Below are 18,641 nucleotides of genomic sequence, written 5' to 3' on the forward strand. Positions count from 1 at the left end.
GAGGCGGAAGAGAGGAGTGGGGTGGGAAGGGAGCAGACCTGGCTAGGAAGCCAGGTACGAAACTTACAGTGGTGAAAAGCGTGTCTAGACAGAGTCTGAAGAAGGCTTTGATTTGTTGTTCACCTTGTCCCATCAAATGTTTGCCTGATGATAAACTATTCAACAGGGTTTGGAGAGCTGTGAAACACATAGGTGGGGCTTAGGGGCAGGTAGATTCTTAATAAGTTATCCAACTACTTAAAAAGAAAACAGAAAATTAAATTCCAAGGAAATAGGATGTTCAAAGAAAGCATCGTTCTCATTAAAAAACCCCAAGTGCTGCGGCCTGCAGCAGCTTGAACAGTGCTTGCAGCATTCCCCAAGAATCCCTGCACAACAGCGTTATCTAGAGTGCAGTGTGATTTGGCAGGTCAAGACACGGCTAAGGGACTCTCCCGTTCTTTCCTCATCCCAGTTGTGAGCTCCCACTGGAGATTCACACATCTGCACAGTAAACAGGATCCAGGCACTGAAAGCTAACCAGAGAATGAGATTTCATTTCAAGGCTGGCACTAGGAGACACTGCCAGAAGGGGGAGATGCCTCTACGTCACCCCTTAGGTCAGACAGGTAAGCTTGGGAATGGACTGTGGGACCTGAAATCTGCATCGTCATGTTGTCAATAAAATTTTAATTATGTGTATGCCTTCTGAGCACAGAAGTAGTGTATAACTACACACTAGCTTGGTAGTCCTTTTTTTTCTGACGGGGGGGGAAAAAAGGAGTCTTTCTAGTACATCTGTTATTCATAGGGCTGAACTTCTGAGAGAGAACAATAGGAAAGCGGACTTTTCTGTTTAAACCCCATTCAGGTTGGTAATAGAAGTTTCCAACAAGAGTGAAAAATCAGGGGGTAAGGGGCAAGATTTCCTACTTGTTTTTCTCATGGGGAGTAATGGTTTATGATTACAGCTGAAGACTGCATCTTCTTGGTCTTGCATGTAAAGTATAAAAATAAGTCACAGGTAGCATAAATACAAATATTCGTCCTCTTGCTAAACTGTCTGCAAAGAACCACAGTATTGCCATTGCAGTACAAGGAGTAGTAGAAGTAGAGCCGAACATGGAGTATTCTTAAAAGAGCAAATTGGGTAAGCTTTGGGGGCAGAGGTTTCTCTTGTTTTTTCATCCCCCTGGTGTTACTTACACAGCTAGAGAGGGATGGGGGAGCATTAAAGTAGTGCTGAAAGCTGTTATTTCAGACAAATAACTGAAGTTCAGAAGTCTGTTATTCTCTACCTTTTGTACAGGTGGAACGTGGAGTTCCTCATAGACTGACATGATTAGAGAGGTTGTGATCCTCAGTGGAATGGTCTTGTCATCTGTTTGCTGCAGCTTTGTGAAATTTCAAAGACTGTGTTTCAGTTATGGTTCCTTTCATGGATAGTTTTTGTCATTTGATCCTGAAACAAAATGGATGAAGTGGATTTGCATCTAATTTTTGCTCTTCTAACCTTGAAGCTGGAATATGGAGCTGACAGGGTCCACAAGCTGTCCTTCCTCCTAGGTGATACCCCTGTGAGAGATGTGACTGTATGTGTACGGTAGCTGTGAAACAAAATTAAGTTAAAAAATAAAATAAAATTTTTAAAAAGAGATGCCATTCACAATTTTGTAAGTACTGACAGAGGAATTAAAATAATTAACAGGAAAAGTGGAACTTAGAGACAAAATATAAACTGAAGTGAACAAAAAGCAAGTCACAAGTGCAGGAGATTTAAAATACATAATTGATTTTGTTGTAAATCTGGGTTGGTTTGCATAGAATCAATTTGTACATGAGTATTTGACAGCCATGATAAGACCAACAAACCTGTGAGAAAAAAAAGGCATAGAAACAACAAAATTGAGAAAGTTTCAAGAACAGTTTTCTGTGTATGGCTAAATTTACATAGTTATGGTTCAGAAGAATGAAGCTTAAATATATTTCCACTAGGAGGAGATTTGTCTCATAGGTATGCTTGCTATAAACTAATATTTGTATTTAATTTGTCATTTGACAGCTGCCACCAGTCTTTTAGGCTCTTTCTTGGAAAACGTGAAGAATATAAAACACTTTTAAAGACCTTAGTTTTTTTATACTCTGTCAAAAGTTTGAGATGCAAAGATTTTTTTAAATCTAATGCTTATTGCTCCTTCTTTTATCTTCTCAGTTTTAGCAGTTCTAAGGAAGGAAAAGTTTCCTTTTTCTGAAAAGGAAAAGTGCTGGACAGTGGTCTAGCATTTTGTCATTTTAATAGCTGCTCTGCTAACCATTTCAAAAGATCCCTAGTCTGAGTTTTTGTCTCTAATAAGTGTAACCCCAATATCTGTTTCCTGTGATAGTTCAGGCCTAACATTAGGAAGATATTAGAACCTAGTATTTGACCTCGGGTAGACAGAGGATCCTAACCCCAGTTTGAATCCTGCTTGGGCTTGAAGGTCTCTTAATGTGGAGACTGTGCCTTTACTACTTCAGCCTTCTCTAAGGAAAGAGTTACTACAATCCAGAAATTTGTATTATGTTTTCTGTAAGCATCCCTATATTGCCCTTTCTTGTAAAGTTTAATAGACTTAGCATTCTTCACAGTATCACAGTATGTTTGAGATCGGAAGGGACCTCAAAAGATCATCTAGTCCAATCCCCCTGCTGGAGCAGGAACGCCTAGGTGAGCTCACACAGGGACATGTCCAGGCAGGTCTTGAATGTCTCCAGAGAAGGAGACTCCACAACCCCCCTGGGCAGCCTGTTCCAGTGCTCTGTCACCCTCACTGAGAAGAAGTTTTTTCTCAAATTTAAGTGGAACCTCTTGTGTTCCAGCTTGATCCCATTACCCTTTGTCCTATCATTGTTTGCCACCAAGAAGAGCCTGGCTCCATCCTCGTGGCACTCACCCTTTATATATTTATAAACATTAATAAGGTCACCCCTCAGTCTCGTCTTCTCCAAACTAAAGAGACCCAGCTCCCTCAACCTTTCTTCATAAGGGAGGTGCTCCACTCCCTTAATCATCTTTGTTTCCTTACGCTGGACCCTCTCCAGCAGTTCCCTGTCCTTCTTGAACTGAGGGGCCCAGAACTGGACACAATATTCCAGGTGGGGTCTCACCAGGGCAGAGTAGAGGGGAAGGAGAACCTGTCTTGACCTACTAACCACCCCTCTTCTAATACACCCCAGGATGCCATTGGCCTTCCTGGCCACAAGGGCACAGTGCTGGCTCATGGTCATCCTGTTGTCCACCAGGACCCCCAGGTCCCTTTCCCCTACACTGCTCTCTAATATGTAATTTCCCAACCTATACTGGAACCTGGGGTTGTTCATGCCCAGATGCAGGACTCTACACTTTCCCTTGTTAAATTTTGCTCAGATTCCCCACCCTGCTTGTTCTGTGCCTCCGTAGGGAAAAAAAAAATAATCCTAATCTTCAATTTCATCTTCAAGGTGAACTCTTGAACACTGAGAGTCAGCATAAGCTTGGGGGAGGGGCAGGTGTTGCAGAAGTGCAAACATTGTGTGTGGAACAGAAAGTCTGAAGTAGACAGTCACAGCTGCCAAAACCACTTTAACACAAAACAGCTGACAGAAAGGAGACATCCCACCCCATTGAAGAAAATATAGCTGAAGCACATTGTAGCATACTTTGGAACAAAGTGTCTTCTGATAGGTTTGAGTACACATTTGTAGGGATGAACATAGCTCTAGAATCAGAGAATGTCCTGAGTTGGAAGGGACCTACAAGGATCATCGAGAACAAATCCTCTGCCTGCATATGACAACCCCACAGTTCACACCATGTGCCTGAAGGTGTTGTCCAGTCTCTTCTTGAACACTGTCAGATTTGGGGCCGTGACACCTGCCTGGGGAGCCTGTTCCAGCGCTCCACCACCCTCTGGGGGAAGAACCTTTTCCTAATGTCCAACCTAAACCTGCCCTGGCACATTGTCCTGCCATTCCCTTGGGTTCTGTCATTGGTCACCAGAGAGAAGAGATCAGTGCCTGCCCCTCCTCCTCCCCTTGTGAGTAAGCTGTAGCTGCCATGAGGTCTCCTCTCAATCTCCTCTTCTCCAGCCTGAACAAACCAAGTGACTTTAGCTGTTTCTCATATGGCTTCCCCTCCAAACCCGTCACCAACTTTGTAGCCTCTTCTGGACACTCTCCAGTAGCTTTCTATCCTTTTTATCCTGTGGCACCCAGACCTTCACACAGTGCTCCAGGTGAGGCCGCACCAGTGCAGAGCAGAGCGGGACAATCACCTCCCTGCCCAGCTGGCAATGCTGTGCTGGATGCACCCAGGACACGGGTGGCCCTCTTGGCTGACAGGGCTCATGCCTAAAGTTAATAAGAGAAGGCCATGTTTTCTTTCTCAAAGTATGTATAATATATATCAGAAATACTCTTTCATTTTACCCATTGTGTGTTTACACAAAATCATCACACTTTTTGAGAGGCGGATTTTTCAGGTAAGTTTAAAATAGGTTTAATATGAATAAACTATGTTAGTACTGCATGATCAGGGCCATCCTAGCACAAACTGCTTCCAAGACACTGGCTGACAGTACTGATTACAGAATCAAAAATAGCTTGGACTGTAGCCTTAAGTAGCCAAAACTAACTGTAAAACATATACTGGGTAAGTTAGGGGCATCTCATTGTACCACGGTGATGGGTTTGACCTTGGCTTGCTGCCAGATGCCTACTCAGCCACTCTCCTACTCTGCCTCCTCAACAGGATGGGAGGATAAAATAAGATGGACAAGCTCAAGGGTTGAAATAATGACAGGGAGATTGTTTACCAATTACCATCATGGTCAAAACAGACTTGACTTGGAAAAGATTACTTTGATTTAGTGCAAATTAAAAATACAGTATAATGGTGAGAAACAATGACAAAACTAAAAACACCTTTCCCCTAGCCCCTCTGGTTTCTCCCAGGCTCAGTTTCACCCCTTCATTTCTGACTTGTCTACCTTCCCCCCCACAAGCAGCACAGGGGGATGGGGAATTGGGGTTGTGGTACAGCTCCTCTGATGATCCTTCCTCCTCACACTGTTCCTCTGCTCCAACATGGGTCCTCCCCATGGGATACAGTCCTTCACAAACTCTCTAGTGTGGGTCCTTCAGTGTGATTCAGTCCTTCAGGAACAGCCTGCTCTAGTGTGGGCCCCGCACAGCCCACAACTTCTACCAGACACCTGCTTCTCTGTGGGCTCTCCACTGGCTGCAGCTTCCTTGGGCACACATCCACCTGCTCTGATGTGGGATCCTCCCTGGGCTGCAGGTGGGTCTCTGCTCCCCCATGGGCCTCCATGGGCTGCAGGGGACAGCTGGCCTCACCATGGTCTGCACCACGGGCTGCAGGGGAATCTCTGCTCCAAAACCTGGAGCACCTCCTGCCCTCCTGCTCCACTGAGTTTGATGTCTGCAGGGCTCTTTCTCCTGTGTTTTTCTCACTCCTTTATCTCACAGCTGCTGTGCAGCATTTTTTACCCTTTCTTAAATGTGTTATCACAGAGGTGCCACCACTGTCACCAACAGGCTCTGCTTATTGTGTCTTGTATTAGGGCCATCTGGAAGCAGCTGTGTCCAGCACGAGGCATCCCCTGGACTCTTCTCCCACTTCATGGCCCTAACCTTGCCAAGTAAACCACATTGAACCATTTAGGTTACTCTTTGTTACTCTGATCCAGTTAAAAAGTGTAACTTGCTGATTGCACTGAAGAAGTGAGAAGCAGGCTTGGCATTAACATGTCTGCACAGGGAATGAAGGACTCCTTCTCTTGCTGGCTTCTTTTGGAGGAGTCTGGTGTGGCCTGGCAAATCCAGTATTTTAACCATAATGAGAATCAGTCAAGCTCCTCCTATAACATTAACAAGTTAGGCAAATTTCAACCTTTCAAACTTTTCCATATTTTATTTATGAAAAGCATCAATTGTCTTAGAAAGTCCCCCCTCCCAGGGTTAAAATAAATCAATACCAATATTACATATGTAAATATGAAGATATACATACATGTATCCATCCATACATGCACACACATACATATGCCTATGTATACCCCAGGAATTCTGAACTAGCCTCTAATTTGGTTTGATTTCTCCTCTACACTTTTGAAACACCTCACGAATTTCAGAGGCTGGTGTCATAATTGCTTTACGGTATTCTAAGTGCAGACTTCTTCTGAAAGAACTGCAGACTGTGTATCTCTAACACTCTGCTCAAGCTTTTCCTTTGATTTTCCATCAACTATGGACTTATTTAATAGCCCAAGCTTTCAATCTCAGTTCATTTCTTTTCTCCTTCTTCCCTTTGTTGAGGGTAGTCTGTTGTTATAGCTGTGAGGAAAAATTCCACTATAAACAGTTTTATAGTCCCTTGTGTTCCTGTTTTGCTAGATAAACAAACATGATCCTACATCACAAGAGTAGCATCTTTGATTTCATTATAATATTTTTACAGTGATAGTCTTTTGCTGTCAGTTGTTACATAAGCTGGTTGTCTGGTGCTAAGATTCCTTTGTGCATTTTGCTGATGTTGCGGACTTCAGCGTTTTTGGTATAACATACCTAGTCGATATGTTTTCATGCTATACTGTCTCATATTGCTACTTTTAGACAAAAGGAAAAAAAAAAAACCCATCTTAACACTTTTTTCCCAGCATATCCAAACAAATTAATGCCAGCTTAGGACCATGAACCTACAGTTACTTTAGATGTTATTTATAGGTACAGCATTAGCCTCTTTACTTTGGTCCTTTTTTATCATCAGGCTTTCAACATCTACTCATCACTTCCACATATTACCTTTTTACGATATTTTGTCTACTTTCTGTGAAATAGGCAGTACTTTAATTATTTCTCAATTTTCTTTCAGTTACACTTTCACTGTACATTAACTGTTATTGCGTATTCCATTTTTTTTTTTTATAGCAGGGTTGCTCTGTTACCTGGGATCAGCTGAATATTTTTCAAGAAGTAGGCTGTTTTTCACCAGAATTTGCTCTGCTGGAAACAGAATGTCTTGCTCTGTCCTTCTGGGCAGTCAGTCTGTCAGTACAACACCTACATAAAAGTACCCGACTCTTGAGAAACTGCAGAAGTGTGGGAACTGAACACATGCATTTTCCAGTGCTCCTGTGGGAGTTCTTTTCTATTATGTCGGCTGTGAATAAAATGTATAGACAAATATTTTCCATTAGTGGACTAGGTGTTCCATTCCCTAAGTAAATTGTAATCTGTGTATTTCCAAGTGCCGAGAATTATTAGGATTAACAGCCTTACTTAGCACTAGAAGCTAAAGTAGTTGAAGCATTCGGCTGCAAGAGCTGTCTGAGAGTAGACTTTTTGATGAAGCATCACAAAATTAGCTGACATTGGCAGATGCTAGCAGAATGAAGAAGGACCAAGGAAATAATTCCAAGAGAATGTAATAACTTCAGAAGAAGGCCAGCCCAGTGACCAAGAAAATGAACCTGAATTAAATGTTTGGAGTTGGGGATTGGGTAACAGGTGGTACATTTTGGGAAATTTGTAAGGGAATTATTGGAATGCGTGGTCTGCAATGGGGTCCATACTTGGAGGCACCCAGCTCGAGCTGCTCTGCACGTTGGATAAATAAACCACTTACTTACTCAGTGGATTCATGACTCATCTTTGAGCAAGAACCAAGGGCCAAGCCCTGTTGAGGTGGCATCCACATAATTCCCTACACGGACTAGGTGGCGGCTGTGTAATTCCTGCAATGCAAGATTATGTTTAACTTGTATAGTTAGTACGCATGAACCTATAGCAAAAATTGTCCCATTATATGGTCTAGTTATCACTTGTCAGTTTCCTGTAAGCTTAGACATCACCTAATAATATAAACTGCACATCACCACAACTCACAACAGTTTTATTCATATTGCTAGATACAACTGCCTATTGATTAGTCCCTAGAATCAGTACTGGTGTATTGTAGAGTAGGAGTGTACTTTCATTTTTATTCGGAACTTCATAGTTGTCCACATGTTTTTGTAGATACTTTAAGTTCTTGGAAACGTAACAATTTCATCAAAAGAATGGATACTGTTGGGATGTGTATTTTATTGCACACTTTGTACAGTCTTTCACAGTGCATTTTCCAAACTCATCCTATTGATTTGCAGATCTAAGTTTCCAAATCTGTCTTGTTTCTTTATGTTCCCAAGAGTTAGTGGTTGGGTCATGCAGTTCGTTATTGTTCTGCCCTGGAGGGTAAATGTGGGGTCCTAATTACAGGCTAGTCAATTTACATTCTGCAATTCACCACTCGTTTTTTAATTCTAAGTTTAAATCTGGGTTCTGAGTAAACATTTGTTCTGATTTGAATATCTCATGTCTGTCACAGATAGATGCTGAACAAGCGGTTCACAGGGACTTCAAGATTGCCTATAAAATTGAGGACTCTTGTAAGAACTTCACAAATTTCTTCTTCATACCTGATACCTTCTAACCGTTTAATACTTTCTAGGTCAAAAATAATGAGTACCTTTCCTTAGTACAGTCTGATAAACACGTGGTTTCACTTACATATCAACTATTAAAGTAATCTTGAATATCCAGGACAAACCAACTTTCTTCTTATATTCGTTTTCAGCAGCTCCATTGGGCCTTCCTGAGGGACAAAATTCCTGCTGGATCTCTCTGATTTTTTTTCCATTGGTCTTTTTTTTCCTAAGCCAAATCTTATCATGTAGTGTTCATAGGTGGTGGTGTTTTGTGGCAGAGGTAAATGTAAATATTTTAAAAAAAATCAATCAAAAAAGCAGGAAGTATTTATCTCTTGATGAATTACAAGTAAAGCTTGTGAGAAAGGGTTTCATTTCTTGCTCTCACTACTGTAGTATGTCCTCAAGAGTAGCCCTGTTTTCTTAAAAGGTTTTGAGTCCTCAAAATAAAGAAACTTTTGAAAAATACCATACACACTTTTTTGTGAGAAGTCCAGAGGATTTTTACACTGCTGATAACCTCTCAAAACAGTGAAACAACTCTATTAATATATAAATAAAGGTCTGTAAAATAGATAAGTAAACACAAAAATAAGCAAACAAGACTGATTTCCAAGCAAGATTCAGGGGTTTTCACTATCATATGCAAAAAGGTTCCATAGTGAAAAATACTATGAACAATATTCTGATGTGATTTTGTGTCCCAGCTTGCTGGCACATGCCTAAAAGTCATTTCAATAGTTCTGCTAGGAAGCAGGATTGTTGCCACTTTGAAGAAAACCATTTTCCTTCAAGATCCACATGTGAAGATTTGAAGTGTATCCTCAAAAAGACTCCATTGTCCTACACAAAGGCTTCCTGGCTCATGTATATTAATTTAATCCATTTATTTGAGATTTTATTTATTATTAATGTTGTTTATCTGTCATTTGGCTGCTCTCTGTACCTTAGGGTGGTGTTCACCAAAAAGGTTTAAACCAGCACTGGAAATCGATGCACTTAGGTTTTAATTTACCAAAAAAAAAAAAAAACCTGTAATCTGAGAGAATACTTTCTTCTGCATGTTGTCTAAAATAAGGAAAATGAAGATTATAAACAAATGTGATGCTAAAAATCTCTATTCAAGTAGACACCAACAAATCGTAGCAATATAAATTAATGCAGCAGAGAAAGTCACTCAAGCAAATCACTATTCTTTCAATAATCCGACATGAAAAAACTTCTGTGTGAGAAGACCTGTAGCCTGTTCTTTTCTAGCACCACACCAGAAAAGGAATGAGAAAAAACCATAGGTTATCTCAATCTGAAAATCTGCACTTGTGTAAATATAAAGAATTATTTCTAATAACACATCTTGGAGCCATGCCTTTGCAAACATTTATTTCTAATGTGAACCAAGAAGAAAGAGTACCTGATGTATAGGTTTTTTGGTATCCATAGTTTCTGAATTAAATAAAGAGGCCAATTATTTCCTCAGTGAAGTGCTTTGAGGTTAACGGATGAAATGTTCTGCATAGATATCGCATTGCTGCAGTCATTGACATGACTGTTCAAACCTTTTGCAACCTTTGCTTCTTGCAGACACCTTCTGTGTAATATCTCAATGCATGTTCATGACAATTTATGGTCTGATCCCAAAACATGTAAATATTCACTCAAAGTTCAGAGTAAAGTCCAGTGTTGGCAGTTTGTTTCTTTGGCATACTGCTGCAACTTTCTGTACAAAAATGCCCAAGCTATTGATAAACCATTCTGGGAAACTGGTGTGGTGTTCTCACAGAAGTAAAGAACCAACTACATACCACTCACCCTGCTTCTCTCCCCTCCTGTACATGTACAGCAACAGCTATGTTCAAAGCAAAGTCAAAAAGAAAAACAAACCACCTAATTCCTACCACAGCAAAACACTCTATTACACATTCTACTTGTGAAGCGGTAGGTATTAATCACATCAGTTAATGCTGGACATACTGAGGTTCTACTAATGAACCAAGATCACATTAGAGAACCTTCTCTGTATCAGACATGATTCTTTAGAAATTGGTTCAGGACTGAAAATTGATTGAATATATATATATATAATGTCCAGTAATGCAAAAGTAATTACCTTAACTTTAGAAATTCTGAGTAATTAAGCAGAATTATTTGTCAAGAAAGTGGAGGATAACATTTAAGTAACTGCCTAGTTTAGCAATATTTTGAGGACTGAAATGGAAGGGCCTTCAACTCCACATTGACATTCTCTTTGTTTAAATATAGTGCTGGCATTCACTCAAAAACTAGCCAACCAGCATAAAGAAGTTGATAGCAACTTGGCAGCATTTTTCAGAGCCCAGATAAAGTGTCCTTTTGTTAGGATTTTCTCTATTAATCCACTAATTCATGCTGTTGGAACGAGTCTGTAAGAAAGATACAAAAAAAGCAGATAAAGAAACTGATTAAATTCCAACACAGACAGGTTGGAACAACAGAGGTACTGATCTTCCTTGAACTTCCATGTCCAGCCTTGTGCACCTTCCACCTGGCTGCAGTGACAGCGAATGGGAGATACCAAATGTAATAGTCACTAACATTGGGAAAAACTTGCACAACTGAGAGTTCTCACTGAACTGGGAGAGGCCACAAACACTGAATCTGAACCTTACACATATGAAGTCTCAGCCCTATGTGGTAATTAATAAGGCCAGGGGCTTACGCATCTCTGAAATGAAACTAGATACAGTGAAACCAACCAGCTCATGAAGTTACATTTGTTTCTTATGTATGAGCATTATCCTCAGATTGTTTCGTTGTTCGTTTCTTCGTTTCTAATTTGATCTGTCAGAGCATTATGAGTTGCCTGTCCAGGAGCGATGCGGGGAGGCAGCTGCCAGGAATACCACAGTGTGGTGAACCAAAAGGCTAGAAAAAACGTTTTGCAGCTTCTCAAAGATTTTTTCAGAATATATCAAACATCTGGGTCATTCAGTATCAAGTTCTTCCAAGGTTCAGAAATTTATATTCTAGTTAACAGGCCTACTATGAGCAATAAATATGTATTAAATATTTAGCATGGAACCAAAAGTGTAGTTCAAAACAGATGTTCGTACAGATTCTCTTCCATGGATTGATTTCTCTTTAAGAGAAGAAGAAAATGTCAGTTTGCTCAATTTTTTTATATGCTCTAACATCAGACAAAACAGTTTGAATGCTTTTGTGTCACCTTCTTACTCACCTCTTGTGGCAGTTAATGACTGTTGAAGTTGCTCGCTTGATGTGAGAAAATATAATCTGAAAACTAAACAGAGTATTTCTTCTTTTCTGTCCAAGAAGGAAGTGGAAGATTATTCAAACTACTCCAGAATTTGATGCCCTTCTTCACTCACAAATGAACCTTTTGCAATACCTCAAGATATCCATTGCAGGTTAGTACATTCTGGTTGCCAAACATGAGTACAAGGTTGCCAAAATTCACGAGGACATTTACTAATCTCTGATTTATCTTTTTTTTCTAGCAACAAAGGAGTATATGAATCTTCCTATTAAACCTTCTGATACTACACGGATGATGGCTATGTGGAGATAATTAGTTCCGTAATGTAAAGTGGGTTCTACAGAATCTTCTTTTCAACCTGTTTTGTAGCATAAATTACAGGTTCCCACTGCTGTTTCTTTGTCAAAGTAAACAGTGTGGGGTAAAATGAGCAATTCAAGTGCAGGAGGTAGTGATATTAATAATGCAGAAAAACTGGTTAGAACATCTCCACGTGAATCTAATACTGGGTTAGATGGGCTGTTTTGAACCTTTGCAACTCAGGATATAATTGAAAGAGTAAGTAGAATAATGGAAGTTGTAAAATCATATTGGTTTGTTTTTTTGTTTTGTTTTGTGTGGGGTTTTTTGGTCAGTTTGTTGTATGTGTGTTTGTTTGTTTGATGGGAAGAGGAGCAGGAAAGAAGTGATTTTTAAATTATATAATAACTTCCAATGAACAAACCATCACTGCTACCATTTCTGATGGATGCAGGTGAACTCAGAGAACTGAGGGAGATACACACAGTGCTTCCACAAAGTAGTTAATTTAGCAATAAACATACCAGATGCTTTATTCATATCATGCAAGCCTTGCTACACTTAGGGCAAAACAAAATGACCCAGCAGCAGCTTGGAGAGCAGCTCTGTCAGACCTCACATACAGCACGTGAGTTAGCTTCCTGTACTACTACCAGCAGTCAGTTTTCATCATCCACCAACAAACCCACTGGAAAACAGCAGGTCTTATTTGGGGAAAAAAGCAGAGCAGGTGTCATGTTGGAAGGAGCCTTGTGAGACAAATTGGTGATGCAAAAGCGGATGGAAGAAGACTAATATCCCAGTTACAAAAAGCTATTTAGTAGAAACTTCCAAGTAATGATATAAACTACTAGATAACATGCTTGAGCCAAAGGACGTATTCTCCTCATTTGCAGTCCTGTGTCAGGCACCTATCACTCACCAAATCCAACTCTGTGGCAGATGCGTTGTTGCCACTTTTGCAATGGTATGAACACAATATTTTGCATGCTGCCGAGGAAAAAGCCAAACAAACTGGAAAGGAGAAAGAAAATATGGTGAAAGGGTTTGAACTTCCAAGAAGCTGGGAGGAGTTACATGATGAAGTGAATTTGATTTAATAGTTCAATTCTAAGTATTGCAGCAGGGCTACTTTCTTCTTTAACATGTTGCTTCTTGATATGGGTGAGAAATTTTCACCAGAACGTTTCTTGTTTGCTCAGCTGTTGCTTAGTGTGTGAAAAATGCTGTAACAGAAAGCCCAGGGAAGGGAAAATGATCCTAAAACCTGATAATTAGCAGTCAGGGAAAACATTGCAGCCATTTCCTTCATTACCTCCCTCCCTGCAATCTCAGTCTCTAGGACAATAATTTTCATCTTCTGCTCTCTAATGCTGTTCCATAGATGAAAAAACTTTCCCTTTGTACCTTGAAAATTAACAAAGCCTCTTCAGCTTTCCGTAAAGATAACAGAGGTGAGGGCCTATGCAAGATATTCCTGGACATAAAAAAGCAAATCTACCACTGGGGCAACATGTTCCTTGTAGTTTTGAAAGGGTACTGTTCTTCCCAGCACTTCTAAATACAACTTCCATGAATTAATCCAGTGGTGACTTGTTCAAGTTTTCATTCTTCATGTTATTGTGAAATCAGTCCTTGCAGTAAAGACAGACAGTTTTGATAAACTGGCTTTTTTTTTTTTTTTTTTTGTCAAGTGTTCCTAAACTTTTGAAATCTCCTAAGCATCAAACATCTGGTCCTTTTATTGCTGTACTCACTCCCACTTAAGCTTATGCCCTTCCAACAGGCTCTTCCCTCTGAGAGATTGACCTTTTCTCTAAGTCTCTTGCATCTTCACCTTCTATTCTTCCCCATGAAAAGTGGGAATTAAGAGTCAGGTAGTACTTAAGCTCTAGGTCAGAAAACGTTTTGGTATCATTTTTTTTTTTTTTTTTTGCATTTCAACTCATCGGAAACATAATTTACTCAGATTCATCAAAATCTGAAATGAAGATATTCCTGGCTATTATTACATTTAGCAAGATGAAAAATCCATTGCTCATGCAGTTGTTTGTGACTTTCTTAACAGATTTCAGCTAACTATCTTCTGTAACACATTATTACTTCTTACAGGCTGTTTCTGCAGGAACATTGATCAGAAATAGCTCAACACTAACCTCCAAGTTGCCCACATCTATTCATTTGCAAAGCATTGCACAACTCATGACAACACAGTGAACTTCTAACCTACTTCACTGAGGTCCCCAGTCTCGTTCTTCTACATTTCATTGTGGGATTCCTGGTAGCAATCACTGTTGGCTGTTGAGAAATGCAAGGTATTTTGGAACACATACTCTCAAACACATAAGAGCCTTATTTCATCATCTTCAATGGTGGAAGCTGCCTGAGATGCCTTGCCCTGTACTACTTTTCTTGTGCTACCAAAGCCCCTGTGGGTAGGATTCTCTTGAAGATTGTACCAAACCATTAATCACACTGTGTTGTATCTTTCATTTTGTAGCACAGTAGAAATGTAAATCAAAAGATTCAATTGTTTTTATAATAAGTGATAGACTGGTCACAAACATTTTGATCTATATCAGCTGTAGCTAGAAAAAAAAAAACGTGATATACACCTGACATTCAGGTGGATATGATTATGATTCAGCCTAGTCAGGACTATTTAGACCACAGTTATTTAATCCAAGACACCTATTAACTACTTCTGAAAAACAGACAGGTAGAGAGGGCTGTAAAATACATTTGAAGGCTTTTTGCAAAAAAAAGCTTGGGTCCTTCAGCAGTTTCAAAATTTAGATAATTTTAAGCCCCAACCATGAAGTATGTCCACGTGGCACAACACAACGCAGTGCAGAGACAAGGGAATGCAGTTAAACTAGTTGAAAGCAGTGCTGTGCATTTTTCAAGAAGCCAGTGGAGGTTTTGGTGTGGAAACGGCACTAAAAAGAGAAATAGTAATCCAAAAGCTGAGGGAATTACTGAACACATAGATATAAGCTTTCAAAAAGCATCAAGCTCCACATCTTTATGTCCTATTTCTGCAATATCTGAATTGCATCAGTAAGTAATCAAACAAGCTTTGTCTCTCACACATCGTTTAGTAACATACACATTGTAGGTGCTAGAATGTTCTACAATTAGCAGAAACTGTTCAGCAGATAATATCAGCTATGCCTTACTATGCAGACATTGATACTATCTGTTGCTTCACTGTAAGCTAATGCAATCTTGCTAGCCATCACATTAAACTGCAGTTATTTATTCTAGAAGAATATGGTCCTTTCAAAGAGAATAAAACTTCAGACTGCGGAAACAAAGCAAGACAAAAAACTTCTGTTGCTTGGTATTCCAGACTCAAATACAGAAAAAAAAATATTTTAAAAGCAGGTGTGTTTATTAGACATTCTTGCAAGAGTGTTTTGTATGTATCTTTGTACTCTGATTTCACCACCTGTTTTCAGACCACTAAAAGTAATGCATGCCAGAGTGTCCTTGGACTGAACTCCTGAATCAATGTGAGTTTTGTCATACTGGGAATGGAAACTTCCAAGGAGCTGGTTAAAATGCTACTAGTTTTACTACATGATACTATTTTCTCTGAGTCACCTCCTGAATATTTTACCAAGCCTGGTGTAACCAGACTTTCCAGCTTGGCTAGGACATCCCTACAATATCCCAGTATCCAGACAGCCCTACAACATCCCAGTATCCAGAAGATTTATATACATATATTTACATACATACATATTTATTTATTTATTTATTCCCAGCTTACATAGAGGAAACAGGATATCCCTGCTCCCACCTTAAGCCATGCCTAAGAACGCACTCTTCTGCAGCATGGCAGCAGGAGACAGGGACTCTGGCACAGGGTTGTGATATGATACAGGCATAGATTTTACTACGAAACAAGGAAAACTGTGTATATTCTGTATTGCATAAAACTTTGGTTAGTATGACGAGCTTATATTCAGCCAAGTAACCTGACACAGGCCCTACACTGATGACATAACACATGCTTTGTTTTCTTTGTACTGGTTTCTATGCTGTATGTGTAAACCAGAAAAATATTTAAACACTTTTAACTAACAACAATAGTGGTAGATAGAGCAGCATAAGCAGGGAACAAAAGTTCCTTCCTAGCTGCCTGAGTTTTCTCATTGCGGGTATGAACCATCAAACAGCCCTTCTCTTGGCTGACAATCCTAGCAGACATGCTCACAATTAAAATTTGATGACACTTTTGGAAGAAACATGACCACTAATAAATTTCAGTACAGGTAACTAAATTCTGCTCATCCAAGATCCCCCTCTCCAATATGAACTAGGTTCAATTAATAACAAAGGAAAAACATGTCTAGTATCAAGAATGGCTTAAGTTTTAGCTGAATCACAGCAGTCCATCATGATGACTGGTTTAAATTATTAACTTCACAACTATTTGATAGAATGAGATAAAAGTCATCAGTTAGACTTCTGTGAAATTACCTAACCACACAGTTCTTAAATACTTCCTTAATTGTTTCCCAAGGTCTTCTCTGTTACTGAGAAGATTGTAAACCTTATGCTCAAACCTACAGATGCTAAGAAAGAAGATATTGCCTGCCATCTTGTGGACATCAGAAGAACATGATCATTTTTTTCTGAAAAGATGTATTCATTAGAAAACACAACAAAACAAACCCCACAAATATGTATGTCCTTAAATACAAATTATAACCAGATGCATAATTCATTACTATCAGGAAAAAATATATTTTGGAAAATATAAGGTGTTTTGTTTTGTTTCTTGCTCTTCAGCTGAAATAAACTAACAACTCTAATGGCCATGTGATCACCTTTTCAATTATTATGGTCTGTCATTAGTTAAGCAACGATGTAACAACTTCAGGATTTGGATTTAATATCCAAGACATTTCCATTAGGAAGTATGCTGAAAACCCTTTTTGCAAAATTATTCTCTATAGGTTGGGAGACAGCCAAACACAATATATGCAGTAGTAGAAGCATACTTAGGACATCTTTCCCATTTTTCCTTCTTAAGTATATATACTACCACCACTGCTCTGTTGCTTGGCTACAGCTATGTATATAATTATTCTGTTAAGTCAGTCAAAGCTAATCAAATTGAAGTAGTTAATTTAAATCTTAGCATGAAAATGACAGGGCGGGGAGAGGGTATTGGCATAAGGGGTGGGAGGCAAAAGTAAGGAGTAAGTTTGAGGGAGAATAACTTTTTAAAAAATTTTGGCCTTCTAATACAAAACAGTTTGTGTCCACAGCTTCCACAAACTAGTAGCATTCCATGTTGTACTGTATGACAAATAAGTCAGTTTCTCAAGACAGTTCCCATTTTTAAAAGTTATTTACTTCGAATGCAGCTAGATGTAAGCATAAGTCATAGGTGTTTACACTGTTTTTCCCATTTAAAAGCTAGCTAACAGAATTAGAAGCAGTCCAGAAATATTTTTGTAACTTGTATCAAACCAGTAAAATTAGCAACTGTGTTCTAGATGAGAGAAGGATTAGAAATCCACTTCAAGGACTTTGGTGGTATTTCTAGATACAGATATGTGTTTATACACAATTATGCTTACACGCAGCACAGCAATGCTGAATGAGACCCCAGAACTCAATTGGCATATATGCCACTGATACAAACAGACTGTCCACTGGAAAGCTGTATGATCTGTGCTTTAGGCAGATTATGGACATTTTTCACACTCAATAATGCTATTTTGAATGCATGCGAACTCGATTTATTTGAGCTGGATTGGGGCCATAGAAAGTGTTAATCAGCTAAGGACATTAAAGAGATTTATCAACACAGCTACAACATGAAAAACAACTGGAAATGGGAAGCAAAAGAAGAGAAATGCTGATGTACCTTTCACTTTCCTTTAAGTATACAGAGTGAACACAGGATGAGCATACCTTGTCTTGACACTTTTTTTTCCCCAGGGAAAATCCCTATACTACCGGGGTAATGACACAAAAGGAGATGGGAGTATGGTGGCAAATCAGAGTAAATTTTTTTAAGCAATTACATTTCGTTGCTATAACGTTAAAAAAAAAAAAAAAAAAAATCTAGTCTCAGAGTTTTCCTACCTATCTGCTGTGCTCTGAGGCATGTGACCTTTTCTGAAAGATAAACCCTGCGCTACCAAGGAAGAAACTATCGTTACTTCTGCGCACGGCCGCAGAGCGCGAGATGCGGCTTTTCAGGTAAGAAGAGTGAGGTGTGGCAGCTGCCAGTCACTGCTGCTGACAGCCACAGCTGCTGTTCAGCTCTCACTGCACGAAGGCTGCTGGACTGGCCAGAGCCGGTCGCCCCACGAGAGCGAGTCTAGCAGGGTCTGTGGGCAGGACCAGACACCCCGCCGGCGGCTCGCCCCGAGTCCCGCTGCCTCCCCTGGTTCAGCTCCCAAAGCGAACAACCCGCTCCACACCACCCCGACCTGCAAGCGGCCCGTTCCGCGCCGCCAGGCGCTGGGCCTCCGGGAGCGGGCTCTGCGCCACAAGCTCGCCGCGCCCCGCCTCGCCTCCCGCGGCCGGCAGGACGACGACCGTGCGGGCGGCCTGAGAGCGCGCTGCCGGCCTGTAAG

At 40.0% G+C, this 18,641-nt stretch overlaps 1 long non-coding RNA gene across 1 annotated transcript; it reads left to right on the top strand.

Annotated features, from left to right (window-relative positions):
• The first annotated feature begins 305 nt into the window (after positions 1 to 305).
• On the top strand, positions 306 to 16,807 carry LOC110362954 (uncharacterized). Its single transcript, XR_002420696.2, has 3 exons — positions 306 to 608; positions 11,796 to 11,887; positions 11,978 to 16,807. It is a non-coding gene; the product is annotated as an uncharacterized LOC110362954 (long non-coding RNA).
• The last annotated feature ends 1,834 nt before the right edge of the window (positions 16,808 to 18,641 follow it).

The sequence above is a fragment of the Columba livia genome, chromosome Z (genome assembly GCF_036013475.1).
Source record: "Columba livia isolate bColLiv1 breed racing homer chromosome Z, bColLiv1.pat.W.v2, whole genome shotgun sequence".
NCBI lineage: Eukaryota > Metazoa > Chordata > Aves > Columbiformes > Columbidae > Columba > Columba livia.